General features: G+C 48.3%; 1 protein-coding gene across 4 annotated transcripts in view; it reads left to right on the top strand.

The window, feature by feature from the left end:
* ERG (ETS transcription factor ERG) overlaps positions 1 to 12,303 on the top strand; it is a 317,528-nt gene that overhangs the window by 68,840 nt on the left and 236,385 nt on the right. For all 4 annotated transcript variants that reach the window (XM_065943104.1, XM_065943100.1, XM_065943099.1 and 1 more), the window contains exon 2: positions 11,302 to 11,404. The gene's annotated coding sequence lies outside the window, so the exon portion shown is untranslated. The remainder of the gene's footprint in view (positions 1 to 11,301; positions 11,405 to 12,303) is intronic.

Here is a 12,303-nt window from a genome sequence, read left to right as displayed (position 1 = left end):
CTTGCAGTCCAAAGGACTGTCAAGAGTCTTCTCCAACACCACAGTTCAAAAGCATCCGTTCTTCGGCGCCCAGCCTTCTCTATGGTCCAGTTCTCACATCCATACCTGACTCCTGGAAAAACCATAGCTTTGACTAGATGGACCTTTGTTGGCCAAGTGGTGTCTCTGGTTTTTCACACTCATCCTGGACTTTAACCGAAAGAGGACCGTGGCTCTCAGGAGGGGGCCCTGCGGTGGAGATGACACAGAAAGGGTTCAGGGAAGCTCACCTCCCACTTGTCTTCTCTGCTCTTGAACCAGCGTGTGACTTTTCTTCCACAGAAAAGGCGGCAAGGTTCACAGAATAGATGGAGCTTTGGTTTGAATCCTGAGTTCCAATCCCTGCGCATCCACTTATCAGATCTGTGACCTTCCCAGGCCTCCGCTTCTTTATCAGAGAAGTGAGGAGCATGATAATCACCTCCTGGGTGCTCAGTGACCCAGTCCGTGTTTAATGCCACTGTTTGGATGGTGCCCGAGGTTGTTCCCACCACTTAGGGAAACTGCAGCAGCCTTGCCGGGTTAACTGGCTTCTAATGCATTTTTTAAATTTGAAGATGAAGATATTCTATCTGCCATAAAGCCAGAGGGAAAAGGGACCCATCTTCTTTTTAGACGGAGGAGCCCGCCCAGAAGATCTCATTTCCCTGTTTCCAAACCTGGTCGCATTTCAGAAGGTTAGGCTGGCAAAGGGGAGTCCAGGTATGTGATGACTCTTTTTCGCAGCCAGAGGAAGCAGAGTGCTGAGGGAACGTCATCCTCATATCGAGTGAGCCCGGCCAACAGAAAACTCAGCAGATCTCAGGTGCTGACCCCCCTGGATGGAGCAGAGCGCGAGTTCAGCAGGATCGAGTGTGGGGAGGCCGAGGGTCGGGCTCAGCTCCCCGGAAGGGCGGGGAGCCCTTCCCTGCAGCCCCTCTCCCGGCCCTTGTCTTGGCCCCCACCCCAGGGAACTCTCTGCAGCACTCTGGGGCTCCGTCCGAGAAGCCCTAGACCCAGCCCTGGAGCTCCGGTCCATCGCGCCCAGTTCCACCGCTTGGGGCCTGAAGATGCTGTTGGTCATCCCTGGACTGAATCAGGATGCCCCGTCTTCACCTAGAGCCCACCTCCCCATGTGCCATCCCCTCTTCTCTCTCCCGAGGAACTTTCTTCTTGGCATGTCCTCTCCCCTCCGCCCTACTCCTGGCGGCTGCCTTGCCTTCACTTCCAGCTAGACCACTCTGGCAGCTCACTCTCTGCGGTCAGCCGCCTCGGGAATCTTCCCTGAAGCCTCCATGGGATGCTCCCCTCTACAGAGGCGCAAACATCCCCCGTTGCTGTTTGCAGAGCAAGGGTCTCACTTTGCATCCTGTCCTTCTGGGCCCTCCCTCTGGCTCCGTCTGGCCGTCTGCCATCTGCACAAGCCTTCCTGCCGGTCCAGCCAGGTGTCCACCAGCCCACCGCGGGCTCTGTTACTTCTCCACTTTTCTAGAACGTGTGAGGAACTGAGCCGGCTTCTCTCCACAAACCTCTATCTGGGCCCATTGCTCTGCCTTGAAAAGTCCTCCCTGACTGCTGCTGCTAAGTCACTTAAGTTGTGTTCGACTCTGTGTGACCCCATAGACGGCAGCCCACCAGGCTCCCCTGTCCCTGGGATTCTCCGGGCAAGAACACTGGAGTGGGTTGCCAGTTCCTTCTCCAATGCATGAAAGTGAAAAGTGAAAGAGAAGTCGCTCAGTCGTGTCCGACTCTTAGCAACCCCATGGACTGCAGCCTACCAGGTACCTCTGTCCATGGGATTTTCCAGGCAAGAGTACTGGAGTGGGGTGCCATTGCACCATTCTCCCTTGACTGCCGCAGGGGAGGGCAAAGATTATTTAGATGTTGTCATGCTGTTGGCGGCTTCTCTAGTGGCTCAGTCAGTAGAGAATCCGCTGGCAATGCGGGAGGCCAGCGTTCAATCCCTGGGTCGGGAAGATCCACTTTAGAAGGAAATGGCAACCCCCTCCAGTATTCTTGCCTGGAGAATCCAATGGTCAGAGGAGCCTGGTGGGCTACAGTCCATGGGGTTGCTGAAAGTTGGACACGACTGAGTCGCTAAACCACCACCAGGATGCTGTTGGCAGAGGCTTTTATTCACATGTGGAAGTGACTGTGTTCTGTCTCCTTTGTAGACATGTTTTCCGAAGTCTTGTACCACTTGAATGGCTGCATCACTTACTCGAGCTGCCTAGACTGCCCTCCTCCTTCAGATCTATGTACATTCTTCCTGTTTTTCATCATCTAATGTAAATCCGACTACCCAAAGCTGAAGCTGTCTCTTCCTCATCCCTGAGCTGTCCCAGTGCTTCTTATCTTAGTTGCTACGTTGCCCTCTGGGCCTTCCTGATGACTCAGACAGTGAAGAAGAAGTTGCCTGCCCTGCGGGAGACCCAGGTTCAATCCCTGGGTCAGGAAGTTCCCCTGGAGAAGGGAATGACAACCCACTCCAGTATTCTTGCCTGGAGTATTCGATGGACCGAGGAGCCTGGCGGGCTACAGTCCATGGGGGTCGCAAAGAGTCAGACAGGACTGAGCAACTAACACACACGCAGTGCCCTTTATTCTGTATCATGAAACATGAGGCCACAGGCTAAGTAACTCTCCCTCAAGGCATGAGGGACACACCGAGGAACTGCTTTCTGGCTTCACCCCTGTGCATGGCTCTCTGCGTGATGTCCTCAGTTCGCACTTACTGAAGAACTGATGCTTGTGAACTGTGGTGTTGGAGAAGACTCTTGAGAGTCCCTTGGACTGCAAGGAGATCCAACCAGTCCATCCTGAAGGAGATCAGTCCTGGGTGTTCATTGGAAGGACTGATGTTGCAGCTGAAACTCCAGTAATTTGGCCACCTGATGTGAAGAGCTGACTCATTGGAAAAGACCCTGATACTGGGAAAGATTGAAGGTGGGAGGAGAAGGGGACGACAGGATGAGATGGTTGGATGGCATCACCGACTCGATGGACATGGGTTTGAGCAAGCTCTGGGCATTGGTGTTGGACAGGGAGGCCTGGCGTGCTGCAGTCCATGGGGTCACAAAGGGTCGGACATGACTGAGGGACTGAACTGAATGGAACTGCAGGGCTCCCTGATGCTGGATTTCCTGGAGTGATCTGGGGGAGGGAGTGCACCGCTGTGCAGTCAGAGGCGCGTTGCAAACCTCACGTCCTGAGTGTCAGCGCAGGGCATTTGTGGTGAGGCTCACAATTTCTGTTTAAATACATAAGAAGGTTTAACGATCTTTCTTTCCAAAGTGTGTCCAGTACATATGAGGCAATTTGAATGCAGTTCTCTTAAATGAGTCAAAAGTCAAGCAGAAACGGAAAAGCTGGCTTCCGTGCTCCTGGTGGTGAAAATGCCATCACCTGGGAGCCAGGGTGTCTCAGCCAAGCCGGCGGGCATAGACCGACCTTCAGGACGAGTTCAGGGTTCTTTGAATTTCCTCCCTCTTACAGAGCACAAGGAAAGATTCCCGCTTGTTACTCTTTAAGCATTTGGCGATCTGTTTGTTTTTTAACAGTGGAGCAGTAAAGACAGCTAGTTAATGAATTATCTGCATTATTAGAAAGTCTCAATGTTTTTTTCTTTCTGCCTTTATCAAGTTGATTTTTCTTAGGAAAAACTTCTCACTCTCCTGATCTGTCTCTTTAAACTCTATTCAAAATAATGACATCTGAGGGTGCTGATAAGGATTTCATCTGAAAATGTTGCTCTCTATTGTCCTTTGGGTCCCTTACATGCAATCTCTCTATTAATGTAATTTACTTTCCCTTTGCTCTGTTGCAAATCCTCTTGCCACTCAGGAAGTTCACATTTCTCAGTTATGATACTGAGATGTTAATTACAATAGCAATGAACTTGGCAATTAGTTATTTTATATGCTACCTCTAAGGTAGTTATGCACTGTTGTTATTTAGCTGCTATAAGTAGTATCCGACTTTTTGTGACCCCATGGACTGTAGCCTGCCAGACTCCTCTGTCCATGGGATTTCCCAGGCAAGAATACTGGAGTGGGAAAAAAAAATACTGGAGTGGGTTGCCATTTCTTTTTCCAGGGGATCTTCCTGACCCAGGGATCAAACCCACGTCTCCTACATTGACAAGCAGATTCTTTGCCTCTGAGTCACCAGGGAAGCCCAGTTATACGTTAATAATGTTCTAATTTTTTTTTCTGCCCAGTGTTGTTAGTTTAAAAATATGACACAAACAAATCATGAAATAAAAATGTGAAACAGACCTCATTGTTCACAAAGATGGCTATCGATACACTTGCTATCTCTTAAGATGTGACCTTGTGATTACATCAAGACAAAATTCATTTTGAAGGCCAAAATTTGCTTCTAAAACAGACTTCAGGATTCTGTTCCCAAAGATATATTTTGTTTGATGGACTTTCTTAGAAATACATCGTGTTCCTTTAATCTGTGGCCCACTTGTCAGTTGTCTGCCGTTATGAAATGACTAAATATTTATGTTTTTCCAGTTGAGCTTCGGGGGAAAAAAAACCCGACTCTGTTAAATGTGTTTCCTTTAACAGAAGGCTCAGTGTGAAATGGGGGAGAAGTAGTATTTATAGTTGTTTTCCCTCTTCTTGATGTCACCCGCCTTTCCAATCTAGCCTGTTTTCCTTCAGATGCCTCATTTTTCCTGGGGACCTCAAGGCCGACCATGGCCCCCAGGCCGAGGGGCCAGGGAGCTGTCTCGAGGCTGTGTGTTTCGTCTCGGCGGGAGGGGGCAGCCTCTGCTCCCTCTCCGCAGTCAGCTTGATCAGTTGGAAGCTCTCAGGTGCCCATGACAGGGCCTAGGGGAGAGAAAGACCCAGTGTTGACTCCTCCTAGAATATCACGGGCTCCAAAGGAACATTACTGTCTAGATTTGTTGTGTTCTCTTCTCAGGAATAATAATTAAAAAAAAAAACAAGGAGAGGCAGGTGTGGGATGAAATGGGAGATTGGAATTGACATGCATATGTATATATACTACGGGCTTTCCTGGTGGCTCAGAGAGTAAAGAATTTGCCTGCAGTGTGGGATGCCTGGGCTCGGTCCCTGGGTTGCGAGGATCCCCTGGAGAGAGGAACGGCAACCCACTCCAGTATTCTTGCCTGGAGAATCCCACGGACAGAGGAGCGAGGGGCTACAGTCCACGGGGTTGCAAAGAGCTGGGCACGACTGAGCGATTAAGCAACAACAGCAAACGATGTGGACCCCGGGTGGGTTCAGGAAGCAGCAGAGTGGATGCAGATGCTGTTTGAGAGCGCTGCCGCGTCTGTGAACTCTGCAGCCCCATGTCTCAAGTGTCTGCCCTGCCCGCAGCGACGGGTCACAGGGGCTCAGCTGCTGGCAGAGCTGCCGTCTGGCTGATCTTCACAGATTTCCTTGCCGTCACCTTGTGTCTTCCCAGTAGCATCAGGGCCCTCCATCTCTGCTGGGCTTCTGGTGCACCATGACTGGTGGTGCCTGCAGACTTGCTGGAAGGATGGCCTGTGTCTCTGTTCATCTCTGCACCTGGGAATTCTGTTAGTTTTCTGAATTTGCCCGTGATAGAAATAGTTACTTCGTGTGTGTGTGCATGCTCAGTTGCTGAGTGTGCCTGACTCTTTTGCCACCCCCAAGGACTGTAACCTGCCAGGCTCCTGCTTTTATGCCTTTTCCTCCATCCTACCTGTAAATACACCCTTTTCTCATCCTTAACAAACCAGCCAGACAAACGAGATAAACCTTCTTCTAATTAGACTGTCATCTAATCTAGGGCAGGACTGAGTCTTGTGCACTCTAGCTGTTGGCCGTTTCTTTTCTTTCTAATGATTATTTTACTTTATTATATTTTTTCACCATGATGTGTGGCATGAGGGATCTCAGTTCACCAGCCAGGGACTGAACCCTCGCCCCCTGTAGTGGAAGCTCGGGGTCTGAACCATGGGACCAACCCTGGCTGCTGGCTATTTCTCACACGCAGTAGGCATGCAACAAATGTTGAATTGGTGAACACAGTGGTGCTTCTTCCCTTGAACACTCTCCCGATTTCTCCATGTCCATCAGCGTCTTTGCTGAATAGCCTGTGTTGACCTTCACATATCCTCGCAACGTTCTGCTAGTGAACCTTTGGAAACTGGCCACATGTCACCCAGAGGTTGTTGACTTGTCACATCTAGTACCGTTTATTCAACTTGAGTGGTTGGTTGATTGACTTGCTCATTTTTACTCAGCTTTCTGCAGATGGATGATGTGAACTGTTTCTGCCTCACTGAAGGTCCTTCCTTGGCATCCAGGGCCAGGACCTTTTCTGACATTCTCCTAATTCTCTGACTGCTCCTAGCCCTGTGCTTGGCTGTCCAGCTCCCATCCATCAGTCTCTCAAGTAGTTCAGATGCTGTGCTCAATTGGATCCCGCCTGCATAGCTCCCTTGTGGGAGTTTTTCTGCAGCTGGAGGGTCAAGCAAGGTGTTGGGGGTGCTGGTGTTTGTGATTGTGCCTTTACACCCTTGTGTTTCCCACTCGGCCCTGAACTCACGGCAAAGCCCACCTCTAGTGAGTGCTTAGTTCAGTGACTAAACTTGGAGGAAATTGACTTAGTGTATGTTGATAAATGGATGGATGATGCATAATGGATGGTGGATGGATGGATGGATGGATGGATGGATGGATGGATGGATGGAGGACTTGAATGAATGAATGAATTTGAAGGGCAGGTTGAGCTTAGATTGTGGAAAGAGACACACACCAATGTAATTTCTTAATTTTAGGAGTAAGTCACTCAACATCTCTGCACTGTGCTCGGTAGCCGAAGAGCCTCTCCAGTGTTCCTCCCTTTCGCGTTCATACTTCTGCTCATCTGTCTCCTCTACCTTATGTATCTTCCTCCCATTCCCACCTGTGGAATACCAAGCGCCCATAACATGTCACCCCTTGGAAGAGGCATCGCCATTCCCTGATGCTAGATGGAATTGCTGCCTTTTCTGTACTCCTCTCCGGAGAAGGCAATGACACCCCACTCCAGTACTCTTGCCTCAAACAGTGTCTGTTTGAGTTGCGTACAGATAATCAAGGAGAGGAAGGTGGTTCTTTTGTACATCGACACTGCTGTATTCCTGGCAGAGACTTTTGAACATAGACACCAGGCACCGATGCCTTGTGCCTTCAGGACTGACTCATCCTGTTCTGCATCCTAAGCAGAATCCCAAGGTTTGCCTTCACCTTTTCCCAGATGTCACGGTGTATGGTTTTATCCTGAGATGGCTCAGGGGTCATACAGACAGGACAGTTGCAGATGTAGGCCAGGAGATTTTCTCCAGAAGTCTTCCTGTCACTTCCCCCGGGGTTGAATTGGCCCAAATGATATCACATGCTCCCTTTTAAGTCAACCAGTGGCAAGAGGAATGGGTGCCCAGAGATAGGAGTTGCCCCTGAAGTTGGGGCAGGGTCAGCCCTCCCCAGGGTGTTTTGGGGGTTGGGCTACACACCCAAGTGGCATTGGGTTTCCTCTGCTAGGAGAAGCGGGTGCCACGGTGTCTGCTGCCCTTGCCATTTATGGGGAAAGTGAAAGTGTTAGTCGCTCAGTTGTGTCTGACTCTTTGTGACCCCATGGACTGTAGCCCACCAGGCTCTTCTGTCCATGGGATTCTCCAGGCAAGAATACTGGAGAGGGCCGCCATTCCCTTCTCCAGGGGGTCTTCACACCCAGGGATCGAATCCGGGTCTCCTGCATTGCAGGCGGATTCTTTACCATCTGAGCCACCTGGGAACCTCACCTATGGGGACGGGGCTGTAATCGGATGAGTGGGGTCCTCTGTGACCATTCACCATCACCGTCCTTGGTGTTGCTGGTGGGCATGGCGCCTTCTCACCAGTGACGGCTATTGTTCAATCAAGGTCCAGGGTTTTTTCTGGTGAGAAGGCAACTCTCTGGGACAGCTGGTTGTCCATCTTCCCAGAGGTTAAGTTTGTGATGCCTTCACTGTTGCTGACACAGGTGGCCAGGAAAATCTCTGTGCGTAGGAAGCGACCTCTGGTCCAGCGTGTTTGGGGAACGGGAAGGTTGCACTTCTCTGAACACGAGGCGCTTGTGTCTGTCTGCATGGCACGGCCACAAACGCTGTCCATTGCAGACGGGCCGTCTGCTGACTGCTGGCGGTCAGAACCAAGCTGGCTCCTGGCGGTCAGAACCAAGCTGGCTTCAAGCCTGGGTCTCTCTGTGCCCTGTGACTGCTTTGCAGATTAAACTTTGCCCTTGAGATGCTCAGTCGTGACCACTTCCGAGGGGACTTTTTCACCGATCACGATCACGTGTGTTCCTCTACCTGTCACTGTGCAGGACGCCGGGCTCACCCCTTCTGGGAGGTACTGGGGTTCCAGCCACTTGCCCTTGACAGGGTTGGGCGCCATGCCTCTTGTCATCTGCTCTCTGTGGACCCAGGGGCTCTGTTCAGCTGGCTCGAGCAGTTTGCTCTCATAGCAGAGTTCTCAAATGGCTATGTTTTTTGAGTTCCTGAGTCTGGTTTGCATAATTGTCTGACGTTTCTGCTTTGATTGGGCCGGCTGTTAACCTCACGCGGCTGGTAGCGTGCCTTTCTCTGGCAAAGCCTCTCTCTCCCCAGACTTCGTGACATCTTCTTGGATCCTTGGAGGCCGCTCAGCTGGCTTACGGATAATTTACTTTGTCAGATAAAGTGCCCTCTGGGTGGATGAGATTTTAACAACATTATCATGCTAATTGAAAAATACCCATTGCACAGAGAATCGTCTCTGGCCTTTGCTCTTGTCTTTAAGTCGAGCCCACTAATATTCCATCGGAAATCAAGTGTTTCTCTTGGCAGAGAAGAGGTTTGGGCACCAAAGTGTACTATAGGATGCCACAGTAGAGGGAATTGGAGCCCAGGCTTTTAAAACTTGTGTTGCCTTTGCAGTGATTGGAAACTAAATACTATTTTAACCCCTTGTCCGTGGAAAGCATTCAACCAAGAAATAATCAATATCGACTTTTAGGTTTAAAGAGGAGGAGATTTGGAGACACCTTAAATTAACTCAAGATCTGTGCTGCCAGGCAAAGCGTGGCCTAATTCAGGCTGCCCTCCGCCACCACCCCCCCTTCCTGCAGAGCAGCCTGTCACCCAGGAGGGAGGCCCTGGGTTCCATGGGTAGATGGCTCTCTCCCATCACTGTGAAGACAGCGCGTTGCAGATGCGTTTAGGATTATCCACTGACCACTATGTAGCTCTTCTGTGACTATCAAGATGAGTATTCTTGATTCTGAAATTTGGCAAATAGCCATGATTCGAAGGGAGAAAGTAAGACTCCCTGTAGTTCATGCTGGAAAGCTGAGGACCACTTCCGGCTTTGATTTTAAACTCTGGGAGTTGGCGATGGACAGGGAGGCCTGGTGTGCTGCCGTCCACGGGGTCGCAGAGTCGGACACGACTGAGTGGATGAACTGAACTGAACTGAACCTCCTGAGAGCCCTCTTCCTCCTCCCCTTTCTCCCCTCTTGGTTTTTTTTTTTGGGGGGGGGGTATAGTTGATTTACAGGGTCACTTTCTGCTGTACAGTAAAGTGAGTCAGTGATGCATAGACGTATATCCCCTCTTTCTTTTTTTTAGATTATTTTCCTATATAGGGCATTGCAGAGTATTGAATAGAGTTCGCTGTGCTAGGCAGCAGGTTCTTATTAGTTTTCTGCTTTATGTAGTAGACATATGTGTATGTGTCAGTCCCAATTTCCCAGTGTATCCCCCCACACCCCTCATCCCTTGTAACCATAGACTTGTTTTCTACATCTGTGACTCTACCTCTGTTTTGTCATTAAGTTCGTTTGTACGTCTTTCCCCCTCATGCATTTCACTCATTTTATTTTCTTTTTATATAATACTGGAGTTTGGTTCAGTTCAGTTCAGTCACTCAGTCGTGTCCGACTCTTTGTGACCCCATGAACCACAGCACGCCAGACCTCCCTGTCCATCGTCAACTCCTGGAGTTTACCCAAACCCATGTCTACTGAGTTGGTGATGCCATCCAGCCATCTCATCCTCTGTCGTCCTCTTCTCCTCCTGCCTTCAATCCCTCCCAGCATCAGGGTCTTTTCCAATGAGTCAGCTCTTCGCATCAGGTGGCCAAAGTATTGGAATTTCAGCTTCAGCATCAGTCCCTCCAGTGAACACCCAGGACTGATCTCCTTTAGGATGGACTGGTTGGATCTCCTTGCAGTCCAAAGGGCTCTGAAGAGTCTTCTCCAACACTTATATAATATTGGAATCAGACTCTCTATATATGGTTTTGTATCCTAATTTTCCCAATTTCCCCCCAAGAATTTGCATTTTCCGTGTCCTCCCAAACCCTTTGCCCCACCAGTTGGGCCATTTGCATTCTGTGTCTCAATGCACAGGCCCAAGCCTCCAGGTGGAGCTGGCTCGGGGCCCCTGGGGTGGAGTGGGAGGCTTGGCTGGCCTGTGAAACCATCTATAAATAATATCGCCCATTGCAAATATTGATTTTGATGCACTACTTAAGGCATTTTCTAATTTGAAAATATTTTCAACTGAAAAAGCTGTCATTTGCAATTCGTCATGTTATGAGGATCCTGTTAAATGTGCTAAATATTTTGGGATTGGTTATTTGACTTGGAAAGTTGCAGAAGCACAGAAATTCCTGTATCTCCAAAAAATAAGAGAATGGATTTTAGAGCCGCTCTGACAGGCATATTCTAAGAAAGACATTTTTTTTTTTTTTTAGTATTGCTCTCATCTTAAAAGTTTTTCTTAATAGTGCTCTATGCTGGCAAAAAATACAGATCCTTGTGGCATCTACACATGTGACTGAAAAAGTGGTCTAATTACAGTTCTCAGGATGTTGAATAAAGCCCATCACTGTTTGTTTGGAGCAGAGAGCAGTGCTGAAATACTCATCTGGGGAAACTATTATTACTAAAGCTGGGAGCTGGGAGGAAAGGACAAGATTTTCAAAATATTTTCTTTGCAAAAGTATACGTGGATGTCAGTATGTCCGCTACAGCTTGGCCTTTATCTCATTCCTAGTTTTTGCTTTATGATGCTGAACTTTATTTGGAGAAATGCTGCCCCAACTCTGCCCCCTTACTTTTTTTTAGAAGAAAGAATTTTAAGTTCATCCCTCTTTTAAGACACTTTAAAATAATATTTTAGCAGTAGGTTTTGTCACTAAATGTACAGTTGATCCTTGGTTTTAGTATTTGGGGAAAAAACCCAAGGTTTACTATATTGAAATACTCTTTCAGGTTGTTCCAAGATCTTTGAAGGTCCAAGAAGAAGCCGTGTTGACCAAAAGCAAGACAAATGACTCATAGAGGAAAAGGATGGGGGAGCCAAGGGCGATTCAAGGTAAAACAAAAAGCCCCAGAAAAGTCCTGCCTTTCTAGAGGTTTTAGAAAAATGTGAATGTAAAGATTTTGTATTTTTAGTATTTGGTATTTGGGGGTCCCAAACCTCTAAAGACCTTTTTTGGGGTCCTTTAATGTACTTTGAGGAACCTAGGTTGGTTCCCTAGATTCTACCCCCCCACCCCCCCACCACATAAAATGCCCTTGACCCAGTCCCACCTGCTCCTGCCTTCCACACTGGGGAGTTTTTAAAGTCACCACTTGGTAAGTTCTGTAGTCAACACAACTCCTCCTTTCTCTACTACCTTCTGCTTTCTTCTGCTCCATCCAGAAGAAACAAAGAGCCAAGAATTGTGTCTACAGAGCTGTACTTTTAAAAAATTTTTTTGCTTGCCCTCTTTCTTTATTCAAGCTATTTTTTGACATGGAAATTGTTAGTTCATGAGGATCCCTTCATGGCACAGTACACTGTGAAGATAAGCAGCAATTCTTACGTTGAGTGAGGAGGTAGAAGGGTTCTGTCTTGGGCTGATAATTTATGTGATTCTCTGCTCAGTTCCTATTTTCTGAATAATTATGTAAAACCTTATTTTAGGATTATCCACCTATATACACAGGAGAGTTTGTGTTTCTGAGTTTCCAGTGGCATCAGTGTAATAAGCAAAAATGAGAAATCTATTTTTTAATTTATTTTTAATTAAAGGATAATTGCAGTATTGATTTGAGAAATCTATTTTTAAAGGAGCAGGATACTTTGGAAGAAAAAGTTCCTCAGGGTAGAACAATTTCCCAATAAAGTGATACGGCAACTGTGTTGTGTTTTACTCCTTAAGTTGTATCCGACTCCTTGCAAGGAGCCAGTGGACTGTAGCCCACCAGGCTCCTCTGTCCATGGGATTC

Source organism: Muntiacus reevesi, chromosome 8, assembly GCF_963930625.1.
Source record: "Muntiacus reevesi chromosome 8, mMunRee1.1, whole genome shotgun sequence".
In the NCBI taxonomy this organism is placed as follows: domain Eukaryota; kingdom Metazoa; phylum Chordata; class Mammalia; order Artiodactyla; family Cervidae; genus Muntiacus; species Muntiacus reevesi.
The sequence above is the reverse complement of the archived record's forward strand: the minus strand, read 5'-3'. Positions and strand labels throughout refer to the sequence as shown.